Below are 20906 nucleotides of genomic sequence, written 5' to 3'. Positions count from 1 at the left end.
CTGCACTAGAGACCTCACAAAAGCCTGAGGCTTAACATCAGCCCAGAGAGCCAGAGGTGCTGATCTAGCAAACCTTACCAAAGAACTCTGCTTTGACAAGAGCCAGTAGCCTCACAGAGGCCTGACTTTGACTTTACCCCAGCAAGGTAGTGGTGCTGTGCCAGACACCTGAGGCCTGTGTCCAGACATCATGCTAGGAAGATGGAGGTACCGAGCTAGTATCCTGACAAAGTCCCGCTTGGCTTCAGCAGGGGCCTGGAAGTGCTGTAGCCGGAACTCTGTGTCAGTGCTTTGACCATTACCAACACAGCATGTCGTTTGTGCTGAGCCAGTGACCTCATAGCAGCCCGTTCTTTGATATCAACCCAGTATGCTACATTTGAGGAACAAGTGACCTCATAGAGGCCTGTACTTGGACATAATCCCAGAAACCTAGAGGTGCTGAACCACTCAAGGCCTGTTGCCGTGGCGCCAGTCATCATTCTAGAATGTGTTGAGATTTGACTTTTTCCCAGCAAGCTAAAGGTCCTGAGCTGGTAATCCTCCAAGGCCTGTGCATTTACATCAACCCAGCATGCTAGAATTGGTGAGCTAGTGACCTCACAGAGGCCTTTGCACTGAATTCAGCCCGTGGTGATCATATCAACATGGGAAAAAGAATGAGCTAGTGAACTCTTCTGGGGCGATACAAGAGGGATTTAAGAAGAGCTGAGGAGCTGGCCTTCTGCATTTATAAAAACTCAGGACCTATTTATCTGGAATGACTACAACCCTTGGAATTTATTAAAAATCAATAATAATACTGTTTTAACACGTAGTGGCGAATGAGACATACAGCTTGTCTCAGTTAGCCATCTTCACAGATTAAGTCTATAGAATCCAAGCCTTTATTTGTTTTGACCACAATAGGAAATTCTATCTATCGAATTACTGAAGCTTGCAGCAAATTGAATAGATTTATGGACTCGCAGTTACAATTTTAATTATAACCTGCATTTTGAAAACTTTAGCCCTCAGTCTCTCAGGAGGCTGTGTTTTGTGTAAAGCGTCACAGGCCAACGGGAATCCATCATTTAAGCAAATGATACCTTCTTGAACAAGAAATACATGCCTTCACTTGACAGAAACACTTTTCCTATTTGCATTACTGAGAGTTTTGCTAGAACAAATGTACAGAGAGAAATGGCATTTTCAGAAAAACTGATATGAGATTCAATCAGTAAAGAGCTAAAAGTTGGGAATATAATTAATATCAGTCAACATGTACGTTTTCTTTTCTCCCAGATACAGAAGAAAAAGGAGGTGATACCCATGAGCTTCTCCCTCATTGAGACTCTTTGATTCAGGTTGTTAAATCTGAGAGGAGCCAAAAGCATTAGGGATTGTCTGTGGGTGTGCCAAGAAAGACCCACTCACCCACCCAGTCAGCACAGTAAACTGTTACACTACTATGTCATTTAGAGGAATACAATGGTTTCAGAACTAACTGCAGTGTTCTTTACTGGAGCCAAATATCTAGGAATAAGTGGTCAATATTTATCTCAGCAAAAGGTCTTAAGCACAAATGACACAAGGTTCCATAGTAAGACCAAAGGCTAAGAGACTGAACTAGCAATATGAGATGGGAAAATGTTTACGGTGTTAGTCTGAACCTGACATATTTGTCAGGATGTGCAACGAAATGACAGGTAAGGTAAGGAATGGAATATTAGTGAAAATATAATGCTGTTATAAAATCAGAACAAACCAGAGGTATGTTGCAGCACTGTTCCAATTCCCCTCCCCAAAGGAATGGAATGGACAATAGTGAAAAGATGCCATAATGAAATCACAAATGCTTTCTCCTGGAACAGGGCAGCCTATCCCATGTGGGGGCTCAGAGTCTTGTGAAAAAATATGATCAAAGTCGGAGAAATTTCCATATGAAAAGATGAAAAAATTCTTTATAAAGAAAAAACAGATACACAAGAGCGCAAATTAGAGAACAAAGTAGGGATAAATGTAGTAAAAATATTGTGAGAAGCCTGATGCTTCCAGGAAAAAACAGCCTCTGAGAGGGTGCTTGCTCCTACCTACTTCCTATCCCACAAATGGCTCGGAGGCCTTCCGGTAAATCACCTTGTGCAATTTACAGTGTTCTTTTCCACCACCTTTACAGGCTATGCAGCCTCATCCCAACAGTAACACGGACTCCTCAGCTTCTCAGGCAAGGAGGGGAGAGGCTCTTACTCTACAAAGCTACCAGCCAGACAGGCCAGCCGGCCTGCCTGCCTCAGTCTGACCCCACTCACTCTCTTCTTCCCCTTCACTTCCTGACTTGTGTCTTTTGTACCATCTGGGCTAATGAGTGAGTTAGCCTTTTAACTCTCTCAAGACAATCCCAATCTATCACCCGAGTGTATTTCCTATTGTCAGATGCACTCAGAGCAACTAAGAGGAGCCTCAGTGATCATAGGGCGGGTTCAGCTGCTGTCACAGAGGATTAGGAAGAAACTGCAACCTGTCAAAAATACAGCCCCTATTTTCTAAATGCAGGCAAAACACAAGGACTCAGTGAGACTGCAAAATGAAATTTCAAAGTTTATTGACAGGTGGTATTGTTCAACTGGTAGCAGGCTCCTTCCATCTTGGGATGTCATCGCGGGGTATTGTCACTGAAGGAATGTTTCTTTTTGCCATAGCAGATGTTGCAGAGTGGAGGGTCGATGACTTGGACAGGAGAATGGGAGAAATCAGGAAATTAAAAACTCCTCCTTCTCCTCCTCCTCCTCCTCCTGTGAGTTCGCTCTCTACCTCTACGACCTCTCCTCCTTCTGCCATGTCGTCGTCTTCTCCTCCTTCCATGTCGACCTCCGCGGCCTCCCCTTCGTCGCCTTCTGCGACGGCTCCTGCTTCTGCTCCTGCTGCGTCTGTACCTTGCCATTTCTGGAGAAGATTTTGGCTTTCAAGATCTCCAGCAGGAGCACCAGCTCTGTAGAATGCAGCCAACCTGTCTGGTAAGATATCCTCATCTTGTGAGCTGAGCTGGCAGCTCTGGCCTTTATATAGAGGGGCCGATAACTGTGACAAAAACCTACCGTGTCACTCACTTGTGATGAACTATAATGGGCTTGTTCACATATGGGCGTCAATTTTACTGTATAGCAAAGTGTCCATATAAGGAGAAAACCAGCTAACATGACCACATATACCCCCTAAATACCACTATCAAACAAAATTCCTAATCAGGAAAAGAGACACATTTTCACACTATATGACCATAAAATGGCTCTCTTTGTTGAAATGACCATATATGTAAAAAACCTGAAGTATGGATAGCAACCAACTACATCTTTTAAAGTGACCACATAAGGGAAATTAAAAAGACTTTAATATAACTTTTATTAAAATAAATGATCAATGCTCATGTGAATTAGTCTTAACATTAGAGCCATTGAGCAAGGTCCCAAGTCTGGTGGAATGATCAATCTTCATCAATCTTGAAAAGAGGGGGACCACTGTTAATTCCAAATATTAAATGAATAATATCTTTAAGACTCTCTAAAGAGCATAGGCATTTAGGATCATTTTTTAAACTGAGTATCCTTACTGTAAATGAGATTGAGGGGGAAAAAACTGTAGGAGTGAACAGAACACCCAGTGCAGAATAACTGCAAGAATTGTGTGTGTGTTGATCTGATTTCTTGATGGGCTTCTCATGTTGCAGAGGGAGAAAGAACTCAGGGCAACTAAGAGGAGGCTCAGTGATCATAGGGCGGAAGATTAGGAAGAAACTGCAATCTGTCAAAAATACAACCCCTATATTCTAAGTGCAGGCAAAACACAAGGACCCAATGAGACTGCAAAATGAAATTTCAAAGTTTATTGACAGGTGGTATTGTTCAACTGGAAGCAGGCTCCTTCCATCTTGGGATGTCATCGCGGGGTGTTGTCACTGAAGGAATGTTTCTTTTTGCCATAGCACATGTTGCAGTGTGGAGGGTCGATGACTTGGACAGGAGAATGGGAGAAATCAGGAAATTAAAAACTCCTCCTTCTCCTCCTCCTCCTCCTGTGAGTTTGCTCACTACCTCTACGACCTCTCCTCCTTCTGCCATGTCGTCGTCTTCTCCTTCCATGTCGACCTCCGCGGCCTCCCCTTCGTCGCCTTCTGCGACGGCTCCTGCTTCTGCTCCTGCTGCGTCTGTACCTTGCCATTTCTGGAGAAGATTATGGCTTTCAAGATCTCCGCAGCTGGAGCACCAGCTCCGTTGGAGACAGCCAACCTGTCTGGTGGGATGTCCTCATCTTGTGAGCTGAGCTGGCAGCTCTGGCCCTTATATAGAGGGGCTGGTTAGTGTGACAAAAACCTACCGGGTCACTCACCTGTGATGAACTATAATGGGCTTGTTCAGACATGGGCATCAATTTTACTTTATAGCACACTGTCCATATAAGGAAAAATGCCAGCTGTCCTGATCATGTCATTAACACTTTCCACTGAAATGACTATATAAGGACAAAGCCACTAGTTTTGACCCTATATGGACATAAAATGGTTTTTTGTTGAAATGACAGTATAACCACAAAAACAACATCACAAACACCCTGAAGTTAGGAGGATGCAGGCAACTATGAAGCTATGGAATGTTTTGCCTCTACATTACCCTTGCCTTGTTGGATTAATTTTGTCAATGTTTGGCTGACTTGATTTAAACTGTGGATCTATTCAGCCTACCTGTCTTTGGTGGAATTTCCTGAGCTTGTTAGTTGAACTGGCACTCTGACCTTTATGTAGAGAGGCTGATAAGTATGACCCACATTGCCCTATTATTCAGCTGTGATAAACTAGAATTAAGCAATATATGGCCATCAAATTTACTGTACAGCAAAGTGTCTATGTAAGAAAACAAATAGATTTTTCCCTTTTTATAAACACTTTGGAAGTTAATTTATGTAGGTCACACTTATCAAAGGGGAAAGCAGTGACCAGTTGATATTATATCTCTTCACTACATAATGGCAACACCCATCATGACACCCAACCATCAGAAATGAGAAGTTGCCCTTCCTAATTTCATCTACTTTGATTACTACCCATGTGTTCATTTATGAACTCCAGGAGATGGCACTAACTCAGTCCTAATTGTGTTTTCTTGACTTTGAACCTTTATGTACCTAAAAAGGTTGTTTTTAAGATCATGTGAAATGTTTTGGATCTAGTGCCCTTTTTTTTTTTGTAAAGTGAGAAAAAGTAGCTTATGGCCCCAAAAAGTTTTACCTTTGTTTCCTGAGGACAATTGAAACAGTATGCGAATTACAAGTTAAAAGAGGTGGCTGATTTATACTATGTGTTTCTTTTTCCCTGCAGCAAATGAATAACTTCAATATTGTTATCAAATGCACACTGTAGTATTTTGGGGTGATAAAATAATTAAGTGTTGAAACATTGTGATCCGTGTGTCATTGAGAGGACTAAAGATTTGTGAAAAAATGGTCAAAAGCTTAAAACCAAACCCATGATTTGAATACAGTGGGTCAGTCCATGCTGGGGACCTCTTTCTATTCTTGGATTGCCCGGACTCCTCTGCTGGAGAGCTGGAGAGCTCTGCATCGTTGCAGGTGCTGCAGAGCTCGCCCCGATGTCCAACCAGGACGTCAGATTCAAAGTGCCCAGACAGGAAAAGGAATTCAAATTTTCCCGGGTCGTTTCCTGTGTGGCTGGTCAGAGCATCCAAGCTCGGACTGCTGTCCAAAGCGTCAACAGAGTGGTGCAGCGTGGGATAGCTCCCGGAGCTACTAAGTTCGATTAGCATCCACACCTAGCCTAATTTGAGCTAGCCATGTCGAATTTAGCGCTACTCCACCTGTCGGGGTGGAGTACCAAATTCGAACTAAAGAGCCCTCTAGTTCGAATTAAATGGCTTCCTGGTGTGGATGGTTGAGCGGTTAGTTCGAATTAACGCTGCTAAATTCGACTTAAAGTCCTAGTGTAGACCAAGCCTTAGAGGAGTAACAGGAGTAATCTTATTTCTGCAGCACCTGTGCTTTCTCATTAAGCTGACCCTGCTCTTTTGTTACTCCCACAGTTGTGCCATTTCTGACACTAAATTGTATGTTCTTCAGGACAGGGATCTGGGTTTCATATTTAAACTGAGAGACACCTGGCAAACTTTTGGGTGCTGTATATTAAGTAATGAGTTATAGTATTTATTATGTGTTAAAAATGACAATTCAGTCTATCATGGCTGATTTTTTCCACTCAAAATGTGAACCTGTTTCAATCTTCACCCACTTATGAACGTTTTTGAGGTCCAGTAAAGATGAAAAAAATAAACTCCCATTTGCAGCCCTGTTATTATGACTGTAACTTGTATATGTTAGTAGCAACCTGAAGCATTGACAAGGGCCCCTGCTGTGTTACATGGTGACTAGGCATCGTGTACTCCCAGCACACCTCTCAAATTCCAAAAGACATCATTCATTTTAGTCTTAAAGTTATTTACATTCCACATAAATCTGGTGTCCTTTACTTTTATCAGTTTCTTCAGCTGGAACAGAATTAGACCAATACTAAGTGCTTTTGAAAATCCCTCCCCTACCATCACAACTCCATTATGATTCCTTTCAGCTGGCTCCCCTAATTTCTCTAGCATGTAGACAGCCCAGAACAAAGACAGCCCATGGCCCACAGAGCTTTGTAACTTCGTCAACCAGTTCGCAGCATATAGCATTGCAGCACAAATAAATGTGCACACGCATGCGCACACACACACAGCCCTTATGCTTCTGGATTTAAGTGACTAAATGTTATCAGTTCTACACAGAAAGAAGCAGCTATGATGTAAGCATTGGTCTGTCTTTTCACAGACATTTATCAAGGCTGTACACAAGCTGCTGATGTGGGCTGCTGGTTTAAATCTGTATTGTTAAGAAGTGGAAACATTTGCAAAACATGTTGAAACCGACTTTATGAAGACTGTAGCAGCAGGGAATACGTTTGGAGGAGGATGTTGCTTTTGTTGCACGTTGTTGTATAATAATAAATAAAGGAGAATTTAGGGCATGCAAAGCAAAATAATTTGCATGGGTCCTTTAAGTCAAATCCTACTACCCACACAAAGCCCAAGTAAATGGGCTTGGTGCAGGAAGTTTACTAAAGTATTCATGGGTAATGGCATGGAAAAGAAGTGTTGAATCTTTCCTAACAAGCATCAATAAAGCTGTTCTATAGTGGTTAATGCAGCTGCAATGATTGCAGAAAATTTTGGCAAGGAGATCCGCTTAGTAATGCATGCACCATCCATGTGCCCACCCTAATCTGGGCCGATTCCTCCCCCTACCTTGTAGAGGAGGCATCCAAATAATGAGCAGATAAAGTGCATCTTTGCCTTCACATGCAGTGGTGGCCAAGCAGAGGTGGTGTTGACTCCCTCCTTGCATTGCCAGCCAACACAGCTCACTCAGTGGAGAGAGGAAAGCAAGCTGTGTCAGGTAAAGGGCTGGTTCAGCTTGCCTTCCCCTCTGCAGCAAAGTGGAAGCAGGGACTAAGTTGTGACTGAGTCCTACACAGTGCTCCTTATTGAGGGTAGATTGCAAGATTCCAATCAAAGCCCTAGATATCATGTGCAAGCATACACACTGCACATCAAGTGCTAATGATACATGGGTGATACATGAGCACTAATGATATATGGGTGACCTCATGACAGAAAAAGTAGTTTGAACACATAGTATGGACGATCAATTATTCATCAGTAATAGTGTATACTTTTGTCCATCCACAGTTCATCAACAATTACACCATTTTTTTTATTCCTGTTTTTACTCACTTCACATCTTAATAAATATTTTTAAATCACATGACTATTTGCAATTCACTAATGCTGAGTATTTTGGCTTTGTCACAGAATTCTATTTCTATTCTGACATTATTGTCTCAGACAATCAGAGTACACCAATGTTGTATGGCTACTGATGCATAACTGTACTGTTCCTGTTGCCCTTCCCCTCCCACCCCATTAAGTTATTATTTGTGCTATAATTAGTTGGGGCGCTAATATTTGCATATTCACTGTATGTTCTATAGCTATAATGCAAATATTCCTGTCTATTTTGACTGGTTACAGTAATCCTTATGCACAAACTTACTTCTGTACTTAGAATTTTCAATGCGGTTGCTATAAAAGAGATGCTGTCTTAGATTCTTCATTCCCTTCAGTGAAAAAAGCAAAGGCGCTGGCATCAAAATTATTTATTTTTTCAACATCTCCCTCCTTCCTACAATTCCTCTTCCTCTCTGCAAGTCAGCACAACTCTCGTCCCCAGAATTATTGCCATACAGCATATCTGCCTATATAATTCCAGCCCCTTCCTCCCTATTTAGTTTTGGAAATAAAATGTGAAATCCATAATGTGGGGGGTTGGAAAGGAGATAATTTCAGAAGGGAAGGGAGGAGAATTTGACAGGAGAAGAGAACAGAGATGGTTTTAAAATCATATATATTGGTTTTTTGTGACAATTCTGGCAAGTCAGACTGGGATTCACAAAAGTGCTTTTTCAAAAGCCTCTATGTGACTTAGACTCCTAAATCCCACTTTCGAAAGTGACCTCAATACTTAGGCATGTGAGACTTAGGTTCCTAATTTCCTAAGTCCTTTTTGAAAATGGGACTTAGGAGCTTAAAATTTCCCCCCGCCACAACTCCCACTGAAATTCACTCAGCTTTAAAAGCTCGTTTTGTTCCTTGTTCCTTCAGTCGTGTAGTTTATTAAGGGCTAGTCTACACGATGCAGCTGCACCACTGTAGCGCATCTGGTGAAGATGAGTTATATCAACAGGAGAGTGCTCTCCTGTCGGCATCATCACTCCACCTCAACAAGAGGCAGAAGCTATGTCGGCGGGAGAGCATTATAGCACAGTGTAGACACCGCTTTAAGTGGATGTAAATTACATCACTTGGGGTCCGGGAGCTCCTTCATACCCCTGACGTAACTTACATCGACTTAAGCAGTAGTGTAGACAAGCCCTCAGTCTAGGATACAGTGAGTTCCTCAACCTGGATGAACCCTCAAGTTCCTGCAATCTTAAAAATGCAGTTGTGTTACTTACTGGTTTCAGAGGAAGTTCCCATTTTAGACTTAGGTAAAATGACACAAACCACTAGACTCTTTCAGGAGACAGGAAACTTCAACTGCAGCCACTGATTAATATGATGATAATCAGTGGTATCTTACTAGTTATACTTTGTGTGTTTAATTTATTTTAATTATCAAGCTCCTGACATTTTTTTTAATTGGAAACATACGATGAGTTATAGATCAAACATCATCTCACCCCCCACCACTTGAAATACCCCACAACTTGTAACTGTGATTCTGCCCATGTTCTGTTTACTTCGAGTGAGAAGAAAATAAATGATAAAAGTGTTATGTTGTTCTTCGGCATGCTTCAGAGATCTTATTAAATTACTGTATGAAACAAACAGATGCATCTAAGCTACGCCGTGATTTCAGTTTATTATAGTTTTAATCTTCAGTGCATTCATCTAATCAAATTAAGCTCTTCCCAACCTTAGCATTATATGTATATGCATATTTCCTTCATATTTGTTTTCAACTTTATAAGGTTTTAATTGTTCACAAGTAACATTATATAATAACATACTTGATTAATCTCATATCGGAGCTACAATTATGTTTTGTAATCTAATTTGTATCTACGGAGGAGGGGGCGGGGGACTTTAATACAAATACTGCAGAGTTACAGATTACTAAATGAATTAATTTTTCCCCATCACTTTTAACACTCAGACACTTAACACAAGCTGCTGCTGTGCAGTACACAAACCAGGGGCCTAACACAGCAAGTGCTCCCTGACTTGGAATTTCTACTGAAGTTGATGGGAGCTCTACACTCACCAGATGTGACTCATCTGGATATACAGCTCTTCTGACATGTCAGTAGATACACTTTGGTATATAAAGGTCTGCCATATTTTAGAGCTGATATGTAAATGCCATGGTCTCCTCCTTATACACGTATAATAGGTAGCTACAGGTTTGAGCCAGGTAAAAAAATTCCACAAATATTCTCTCGCATTTTTTTGTAAAAGAATTCAGCTTGGCCATATCAGTACCCCTTCAAAGTTTGCTTTCTATTAACAGTCATGCATTTGAGAAGGGCGCCGCTGGTCAATTCTCTGCTTTTCCTGAACAAGCTGCCTTTCTCCTGGCCCAGGTGAATCTAGCCTAAGCAATTCCTACTTGGACTGGATGGAATTTCCCGCTGGGCGCAAACCCAGCAGAGCTCTCTATTTAGGAATTCTACATGGCAGCAGGTGCAGAAGGTGGTTTTCCTTCTAGGCTTCATCTCTACTTGTCTGTCATGCTGGGATCAGGCAGGGGCTGCAGCATATGCTGTAGCATATCCTTGCTACATTGCTCAAGAAGAAAGAGAACCCAAGAGGCTCATCACCAATCTCAGAAAAAGAAGTTTAGCACAGATCCTACCAAACTAAAGTGCAGATGAAAGAGAACTGGTGTAATATGTGCAAAATGTCACAATACAATTGTACAGAATGCTACTTTTGCACCACGACCTTACTGTAAATTTCTATTTATTTATGTTGAAAAAGTTTTCTTTAAGCTGTGACTACTGCAATGGCTGACCGCTAAATGTGTTATTCTTTCTCCTGGTATTTTGTTTCAGCCTGAAAGGAAAACTCTTCACTGTTTGCAAGAACATTCATGAGGACTCCAACTCCTGTCACCCTCACCCTTTTGGAATCTTTGGGGAGGACTTCAGGCATCGGTGGATTGGCATGTTCTGTCTATCTACTCTCAACAGCTAATAGGCCCACCCTTGTCTTCCCCAAACAAAGGAAGGGTTTAAAGGGTGGTCATGGACAAGTTTCCCATTACTGTGTTGCAATGGGGGCAGCTATGGCTCCAGAATGAGATAAAAGTCAGGTGGTGGCACATACAGCAGCAGAGGAAACATTTCCTATACTCACTTCTGCTGAATTAGATGGGCAGCAAGAACAGTAAGCAACCTTCAGTGATTCACTCAGTTGTCAATGAGAGCAGAATTTGGCCCTGTGAGTCAACTATAAACATTTAAAAATATAGCTTTTTTTGGGTCAGTTTTAATCCTACTACATGCCATCATACATTATAATTTAATAAACAGAAATGCATTAGGTATCTATTAAGCTTCATATGTTTATATGTAATAATTTCACATTGTTAAACTATTGTTAAATTGGTCTGTATGGAAATTGCTTCCTTTAGTCCTCCTTATATTATCTCCACTGACCAGCCAGGATGTATTTTGTCATTCCCATTTGTCACATTGTGTTCTCCTCTACTTTTAAAATAATTTGACGATTTTCAGTCAAACACTTGCATTAACAATCTGCTGCATTCTCACCATCTAGGAACCTCAGGAAACAGCTAATAAGTTACTCATCCTATTTCTTTGGGCACCAAATTTGCTTCTGTGATACAGAGGCCCACTGGTGCCTGTTGGCAAAGGGTTCACTACTGTGTCAGCAACTCACATCAGGCCTGACAAATTCACTACACCTAAACACCAGGCTTCCGTGACATTTATCCATAAAGAGTGTCTTGTGAGGTATCTAATGAAAGCCAGTGACACACAGGCATTGCAAGCTATACATACATACAGTATTGAAAGGAGATGTGTTCCTATTGAAAATATGTTTTAAACTATGCAACAAGGCAGAGTTGACAAACAGGTTTTCTCACAGACAAAGTACATCTATTCACCTATCCCTGTCTCTGATGCAAATTAAGCATTGTAAGCAAATTCTAACAGGAGCTACATTTACATGCCAAGTCAACATGAGGGTGTGAAGTCGTCTTGGAGCCAGCACAGCAAGAAGAAAACCCACTGGGGGTCATCTTGGCCTGGGGACAAGACAATGTGTTTGGGAAAAAATAAGGAGAAGCAAAAAGCCATTTTGGTATCCATTTCCTCAGGAAACCCCTGGAAGGGCATGGGAGACCAATAAAAACGTGGATCCTGGTTTTGCCCGAAAACTAGCAGCTCTGTCAAAGGGCTTGGCTACACTAGTAAGTTTGAGCGCATTAAAGCAGCCCCAGGTGTCCTAACTCCCAACGCGTCCACACTGGCAAGGCACTTAGAGCACCTGGATTCTGCAGCTGGAGCGCTCCTGGTAATCCACCTCCATGAGAAGCATAACGTTTGTTGCGCCTCATCTGAAACCCCCCAGCATCAGTGTGAATGAGGTGTTGCATTACTGTGCTTTGATCAGCCTCCAGAAACGTCCCATAATCCCCTTAAGTCAAATGGTCACTCTTGTCATTGTTTTGGAATCGTCTGAAGGAATGCGAATATGCCCCATCAAAGCTCCGTTTCTGACAGCCAGCATGCTTATCTGCTCGGGGACAAAGCAAACCATTAGTGTGGAATGTTGCTTGATGTGAGTGTGTGAGAGAGAGGCGGGGGGAAGGGGGTCTGAACTTACAAGACAGCATGCTGACACACGCTCAGCATCCCCAAAACGCACTGTCTCTCCCCCCCACATACACACAACACACTCCCTGTCACATTCCACCCCACCCCCCGCATTTGAAAAGCATGTTGCAGCCACTTGAACACTGGGATAGCTACCACAATGCACAGCTCTTGGTGGCGTTGCAAGAGCTGCTAATGTGGCCACCCCAGTGCGCTTCCAGCTGAGTGTAAACACTCTGCAGCATTTTCACTGCTGCGGTTTCTGAAGGCAGGTTTAACTCCCAGCGCTCTACATCTGCAAGTGTAGCTATGCCCAAAGACTGAATCCTTGGGAGAAAAGCAACTTTGTTCAATAGGAAATGTAACCATTCATCAGTGTAAACCTAGGATTGTGTTGTATGTTTTGTTTTATATGGATAACCATTTCTGTTTCCACTTGTTATCTTTACTCATTGTATCTTAAGACTTAACCTTTGGTTATGGTTGATTCACTATACATATATTCAGTGTTGTAAAGTTATAAAGAACCCAATCCTGAGTTGTAGCAATCAAGCTGACTGTCTATTTGGGCACAGCTTATCGGCTAATTTCTGAGAGTGTCCAGTGGTTAAGGACTGGATACTACAGGAGGACGCTTTCAGAGGAGCTCAGGGATTGGGATCCATCTATTGTTAACCTGCAAGGCAAAATAAGGTCTGGCAGAGCTCTGAGTAGATTGTTCAGGTGGCTAACAGACTTGGGGTAAGAAGGAGCAGACACTCAGTTTAGTACCAGCAAATCTCTCTCTAGCTGAGGCACGGGGTAACACAGTGACTCTCACTCCTGGGCATATCTTCAAAGAAATGTCATGTGGACCTGTTTGTCCATAACAAAGCAGCAGAACTGCTCATCAGGATTCCAAGTAATTGTTAAGTTTCTGCACATTAATGAACCAGAAATAAACCCAACTAACAAGATCTCTGGATTTGGTTTTAGATTCTAAATGCCCTCAGAATTTGAGCAGTGCTTATTTGTTTGTTTTTAAAGCACAGTTTGGGAGTTCTGGTTCAGCCCATTATAGAATGCTAACTGAAAAATTCAGATCTGAATTTGGATCTAGATTTAATGCTCACACACAAAAGCTCAGGGGTTGCAGGTGTTCATGCTGAGGTTCCACTGTGGGCTACATTTACTGTGAACCTACACAATAGCCAAAGCTATAAATATGCCTGGGTCTTAAGTTATGAAGGAGAAACTGACAGTGACAAATAATTGTCTATGGGATACTCAATGACTTACAACATAATGAGTTTTCCCCCTATTTTATGGTGTTTTCGAACTTTTTGATGCACACTTTAGTTTAAAACACAGGTATAAAATTGGTTTAACACTATCTTGATGATTTGTTGTTTGCAGGATTAAGGGGGCCAAGTGCATGCTGGAACTTAATACAAGGTCTTCAGGATATGGCAGGTAAATTTGCAGATAGCAGTACATCTGGCAGTGGTCAAAATAGGTGGTCACAGAAGTACTATAACATCCTTGGGCATGGAGCTAGATTGAATAAAGATGAAGTCTATTTTCCATGGAAAACAAATCTGCAATCTGAGTAAATTAGCAGGTCATGTTTCATGCACCATAAAAGTAACCTTGGCTCAGAATGATGTCATGTTTGAAAGGCATTTTAGCATCATTCCAGTTGGCCATCTATTTTATGGGGGCTTAGCAACTGCCATATAGCATCATAAAAAACATCATCACTTTATCAGAATAACCAATCTGATGAGGCACAATCTCCTGTTTAGAACATCAATTCTCTACGTGTGCATTTCCAAAAAAAGGTTTTGAACCTTAATTCTGTAAGCTTGCTTCTCCTGCCCAGCTTCCCAACAACTATCAGTTATGGTCTCTGCCTGCTCTCACCATTCTATCTCACACTTTCAGAAGTGTTATCTGCTCTGTGTAGACTGGGGCAGTGATCATGTCACCGGGGGGAGAGATTTTCAAAGAGACAAATGTCAGTCCCCTGCAACCTTCAATAATTTATGGGCAAAATTATTTTTATTGTGTAGTTTTCATTCTGACTTTTTCAATGTAGTGTCTTCTCTTGAATATTTTGCATATTAAAGTTAGACATTAGTTAACTAACAATTAGTTGGTGTCAAGATTCTACCTCACAAAGTTAAACCACTATATTTAGTCTTCGGTACAAGCGTGCATACATTTCAGGAAATTTACTGCAGGGGTTTTGCCTTACAAACCTCTCAACTTCTTCCCCCAAGATATAGTATGATCATTTTTCAATGACCACAGTGTTGCAGCCTAAACAACTTTGATGGATAGAATTCAGAGTACTTCATGTAAAAAAAAAAAAAGCATTTCTTTAGGTTTGATTTTAACATGCCTCTGTTTTAACTTTCAATAAGCTTCCTCATTTCCTTAGATTTATGATTAATATAATCTATAACAATGTTATATGGGCCATTTAAAATTGTATTTGCTTTAACTAGATCATCTATTAGTCTTTTCTTTTTAACTGAAAAAAATAAGATGTTTGAGTTTTTCTAATGCTTTAAATTCTTAGGATGTCAATGTCCTTCAATGTATCTAATTATATCAGTCTCATGACAAGATGAATCCTCAATACAATATTCCAGTGCCAAAGAATTATCTAATGTAGCCTTAGCATTCTTAGTGTTATTGTTGACTGCGCTGGGTGCATGCAATTTTTGTGTTATATTCCATTGCCAAACTGTTTAGAGTAGAGTTCATTATTATTACATGTCTCTTTCAAAATGCACTGGCTCTAGTTCAGTGACATTCACATTTTATATTTTTATTGTATACACTTTAGATGTATCTATTACAAATTTAATCTGCTGTATAAGGAGATATTCTACAAAACATACAGATTTATATTTAATATTCCTCATATTGTTATTTCTATATTCAGTACAATTTCTCCAAAAAATTGTCAGTTTGTATGTTCTCTATGGATTAAAACTCTCAGTTCTAGTTCTTCAGAAGGCTCAAAATAAGCCAGTGCTTTTATACCTAGGTACCTAATTGTATCAGTTTGCCTATGGAAATTCCACTGAAAGACCAACCACATGACTACCAGATTTCCAATAGTTCTGACGGTTCTCAATTTATTTTGTAACCCGATATCAATCTTAATGTTCAAATTAGCAAAAAAAGGACTGGCATTGTGGTTTCTGTCTTAGATATACACACAGAAGGGCATAATCTGCATGTAACATCAAGTTATACCCCCTGGAACACAGTTGTATGCCTTGGATATCCAGATATAGCAGCTGCCAGGGGCTCAAGAGCCAAATCAAAAAAGTAACAGAGACAATGGGCATCCGCTTGGTACAACAACAAAAATTAGTCTAAGTGTATTGGACACCACAGAGGTTGCACAAGAGAAAGGCTTTATCCTCTGATGTTTATTGGTGCTGTAACAAAGGGCTTGTCTACACTTAGAATGCTGCAGTGGCACAGCTGTGCTGCTGTAGCACTTGAGTGAAGACTCTACCTTTGCCAATGGAAGGGGTTCTACCATAAGTGCAGGTAATCCACCTCCTTGAGAGGTGGCAGCTAGGTCGACAGGAGAATTCCCAAACCCGAGCCGTCCTTTGTAGGTGACAAATCTGAGGAATTGTCACAGATTGAAGTGTCATTAGAGGAGGTTTTGGAATTAATTGACAAACTTAACAGTAACAAGTTACCGGGACCAGATGGCATTCACCCAAGAGTTCTGAAAGAACTCAAATGTGAAATTACGGAACTATTAACTATGGTTTGTAATCTGTCCTTTAAATCAGTTTCTGTACCCAATGACTGAAGTTAGCTAATGTAATGCCAATATTTAAAAAGGGCTCTAGAGGTGACCCTGACAATTACAGACCGGTAAGTCTAACATCAGTACCAGGCAAATTAGTTGAAACAATAGTAAAGAATAAAATTGTCAGACACATAGAAGAACATAAATTGTTGGGCAAAAGTCAACGTGGTTTCTGTAAAGGGGTCAACAAACATGTGGACAAGGGGGATCCAGTGGACATAGTGTACTTAGATTTCCAGAAAGGTCCCTCACCAAAGGTTCTTATGTAAATTAAGTTGTCATGGGATAAGAGGGAAGATCCTTTCATGGATTGAGAACTGGTTAAAAGACAGGGAACAAAGGGTAGGAATAAATGGTAAATTTTCAGAATGGAGAGGGGTAACTAGTGGTGTTCCTCAAGGGTCAGTCCAAGGACCAATCCTATTCAACTTATTCATAAATGATCTGGAGAAAGGGGTAAACAGTGAGGTGGCAAAGTTTGCAGACAACACTAAACTGCTTAAGATAGATAAGACCAAAGCAGACTGTGAAGAACTTCAAAAAGATCTCACAAAACTAAGTGATTGGGCAACAAAATGGCAAATGAAATTTAATGTGGATGAATGTAAAGTAAAGCACATAGGAAAAAATAACCACAACTATACATACAATATGATGGGGGCTAATTTAGCTACAATTAATCAGGTAAGAGATCTTGGAGTCATCGTGGATAGTTCTCTGGAGACGTCCATGCAGTGTGCAGCGGCAGTCAAAAAAGCAAACAGGATGTTAGGAATCATTAAAAAGGGGATAGAGAATAAGATGGAGAATATCTTATTGCCCTTATATAAATCCATGGTATGCCTACATCTTGAATACTGCATACAGATATGGTCTCCTCAAAAAAAAAGATATACTGGCATTAGAAAAGGTTCAGAGAAGGGCAACTAAAATTATTAGCAGTTTGGAACGGGGTCCCATATGAGGAGAGATTAAAGAGGCTAGGACTTTTCAGCTTGGAAAAGAGGAGACTAAGGGGGGATATGATAGAGGTATATAAAATCACGAGTGGTGTGGAGAAAGTGAATAAGGAAAAGTTATTTACTTATTCCCATGATATAAGAACTAGGGGCCACCAAATGAAATTAATGGGCAGCAGGTTTAAAACAAATAAAAGGAAGTTCTTCTTCACACAGTGCACAGTCAACCGGTGGAACTCCTTGCCTGAGGAGGTTGTGAAGGCTAGGACTATAACAGGGTTTAAAAGAGAACTAGATAAATTCATGGAGGTTAAGTCCAAGAATGGCTATTAGCCAGAATGGGTAAGGAATGGTGTCCCTAGACTCTGTTTGTCAGAGGGTGGGGATGGGGATGGCAGGAGAGAGATCACTTGATCATTACCTGTTAGGTTCACTCCCTCTGGGACCCCTGGCATTGGCCACTGTTGGCAGACAGGATACTGGGCTGGATGGACCTTTGGTCTGACCCAGTATGACCATTCTTATGTTCTTATGTATAAACAACTCCAAAAGAAATAGCATAGTTGTGTGATACACAAACCATTAGATCATGGCTCTCTTACAGCAGGTGTCTCTGGAAAGTTGTACCTAGAAAAGAAAATAGCCTCTTCAGAATTTCTCTCACTCCTGCTAATCCTTCGCATTTGCTGCAGCCTCTTGCTTATGGTAAAGATCCCATGGGAACTATTAATACAGTTTGTGAGATTTTAAATACCTTTGGCAATTCAGTGGGTTTCCAGGAAAAAATGTGCCTTTTGATCCTCAAAATGCAGATCATTGTATAAAATGTTGTGTGCCCCACAGGTAAGAATGGCTGCTTTTACAGTATTGTACATATGACTAATCCTAAAACTAGTCCACAGAGAGACATTGAAAATGGAACATTTAACTGAGGGGCTAAATTTTACCACGGTTAATTTGGATTCAAGTGTAGTGAAAGCAAGAACAGTGAGTTATTTCCAATGCTTTAGTCAAAGAAGTCAGGAATTGCTTTTTTCCCCAAATGAAGCTAGCGCAGAGAGTAAGCTTGCAGGATAGCTAAGTCTTATTTAATACAGAGAACTATGAAAAACAAATGATTAGGCAGAGATCCTACAATATAATGGGCCAGGTCATCGGCAGATGTAAATTAGTACAGATCCATTGAAATTAAAAGAGCTATGCCGATTTACACTGTCTGAGGATATGGCCTAATACATTTTTACAAAAAAAAAGCTCTCGTGTGGATATCGTGGTAAGTGTTGATTGGTCTGTACTCTAAACCAGACAGAATGCAGCTAATCAATAGCGGTACGGAGTGCAGCTGTTACTCTGCTGCTCCAGTGAATAATGGACAAAATATCTGACTCAAGATCCATTATTTCCTATATAGAAATAAAGCCATTAGAATAAAAACTTGATCATGAAATCACAGTATCACATTTGGAAAATAAACAGCTCAGCTTTGCCCAGAGCAGCAGTAAAACATTTTTCTGTTCCATTCACATCTCTTAGCTTAAATACATGTCCAGCACTATAGTGTCACTCTGTTCTTGGCCACAAGTGTAGCAAAAACATGTCTTTCAGGAAGCAATTTCCCATGCTTGGTCTCAGTCTGGGAACATAATTTTTTTCCTAAATGAGACTAATATTGGTTTAGCCCCTTTCTCTTGTTCCTGCCCTTCCTTTATTGTCTGGCCTGGTAGTAATCTTGCTCTCTGATTCCCCTCCTATGGTATTGGAAGCCATATTCACTTGCTCCCATCATCTTTCTGCTCCAGATACTGCCCGTATTCAACAGAGAGAGATCTGAACAGAGGAAGCACTTCAAGATCACCAGTGAGACCAGCTCCCAACACCATAGGGAGGGGCAGAGACCTGGGGCCAGATATACACACATGTTTAGGCGCCTAAAGATGCAATTAGGCTCCCAAGTACACCATTTAGGAGCTTTTGACAGTTTTTAAGGGTAATTAGGTGCCACATAAGCATAGAAAGGCAGGTGCTTAAAGAGCACCTGGTTCAGGTATGAGAATGCAGCTGGGCACCATAGTATCTAGAGATTTGTGTAACTGCTGAGCTGAGTGACACTGAGCACCACTGTAAATCTGGCCTCGGGGCTGTAGGGGTACAGTGCTCAGCAATGTCATATGGATTAACTTGTGATAACATTTCTGATGCACTATTTTTTGACATGCACTGGCTCATTTTGCAATTAATGTTTTGGTTTGATTCTCAATAAGAACAGACAGTGAATTATTCAGTTACATACTTTTACAATTTGTCAAAACTGCTTGATGAGACAGTACAAAGCTAGACAATATTACATACATGTAACATGTTAGGGTGGGAGCAACTAATAGAATAGAAGACATACATGAAGTGGCAGATGAGGGAGTGAGGGAGGGGACTGGAGCAGGAGAGAAAGGGAGGAGTGATTAGGTGGAATGGAGGTATAGCATTCTCTGAGCCATCTCAATAATTTGCTTTTATCTAAATGTATCTGGAAACAGGGTCCAGACTTCTGTGTTCATATGATTGCTCTCTACAGCAACAAACTATTCTTTCTTTGGCTCCTAACTCAGACAGCTTCAAATACCACTGCTCTGTTCTGGGCATAAGCCTACTCTTTCATTTTTATAAAATTATGCACTTGGTGATCACTGCAAACTTCAAGAACCAAAGTTTTTATGGTGGAGTTAAACCCAGTTTAACTGGTAAATAACTTAAGATATAATTTTCAGCTGAGGTTTATCTGCTAAAGCCGAGTACTATTTTAACTCATGTCCACCTCAATCCACATCTGTCTGAATGATAGACATCCCCATAGCATGTGCATTAGGGTTCCTTTTGCTTTGGTCTGGTCTACGCTAGGAAATTAGGTAGGTAGGAAGACACAATATTTTTAAAAGCAGTGGAAATCATCACATCATGCTCGGAATAAGCAGGACACAAGGTTTATGAATGACTTTGCATGTCATGATGTGGTACAATTTGACCAGGAATGCATGGAGGAGAGTTCCACAAGGTCAGAAAAGGGCCCTGGACAATGGCTTTGCAACCTCACAGGTAAAAAAAAAAAAACACTTACAAGGAATAAAGTTCACCCTACCTGCAGATCACAAATTTGCTGATTTGGTGATCCAGATTCCAGCCTAAATTCTCTGCTGGTGCAACTCCATGGAAGTTAATGGACTCTTTGAGGTCAGCAGAGTTGTGTCAGGAGAGAATTTGACCCTATGTGCCTGAGGCTTACCTCCACAGGAACGTCTAAGAAGTTAATTTACCTGTGAAACATTGTCATCAATGAGTGAAGTGAGTACACTAATGAAATAAGTCATCTTTGGCCCCAGAGTTGTTAGAATAGCAGCTGTGGGGGAAAGGAACAATACTGAACTGCATCATTTGTCAGATGTCTGATCTACACTACAAAGTTTTGCCAGCATGGGTACATCAACTGGGGGTGGGAGGAGGGGTCTGATGGAGAGAAATCACACAAAACCATGCTGGAGAAAAGCCCTTTTGCGGTAACAGTGGCAAAAGACTACTTCTGCTGGTATAGCTGATCGTTAAGGGACGTGCCAGAAAAAAACCCCTCCTTTTGCCTGTATAAGCTGTGTGT

At 41.0% G+C, this 20906-nt stretch overlaps 1 protein-coding gene and 1 long non-coding RNA gene across 24 annotated transcripts in view; one reads left to right on the top strand and one right to left on the bottom strand.

Annotated features, from left to right (window-relative positions):
- CCSER1 (coiled-coil serine rich protein 1) overlaps positions 1-20906 on the bottom strand; it is a 1061579-nt gene that overhangs the window by 763722 nt on the left and 276951 nt on the right. The window lies entirely within an intron of this gene.
- Positions 291-11180, top strand: LOC120405949. The gene is made up of 3 exons (XR_005599011.1): positions 291-586; positions 1285-1688; positions 10691-11180. It is a non-coding gene; the product is annotated as an uncharacterized LOC120405949 (long non-coding RNA).

Source organism: Mauremys reevesii, linkage group 5 (assembly GCF_016161935.1).
Source record: "Mauremys reevesii isolate NIE-2019 linkage group 5, ASM1616193v1, whole genome shotgun sequence".
Classification (NCBI taxonomy): Eukaryota; Metazoa; Chordata; order Testudines; family Geoemydidae; genus Mauremys; species Mauremys reevesii.
This window is presented reverse-complemented; position numbering and strand designations above follow the sequence as displayed.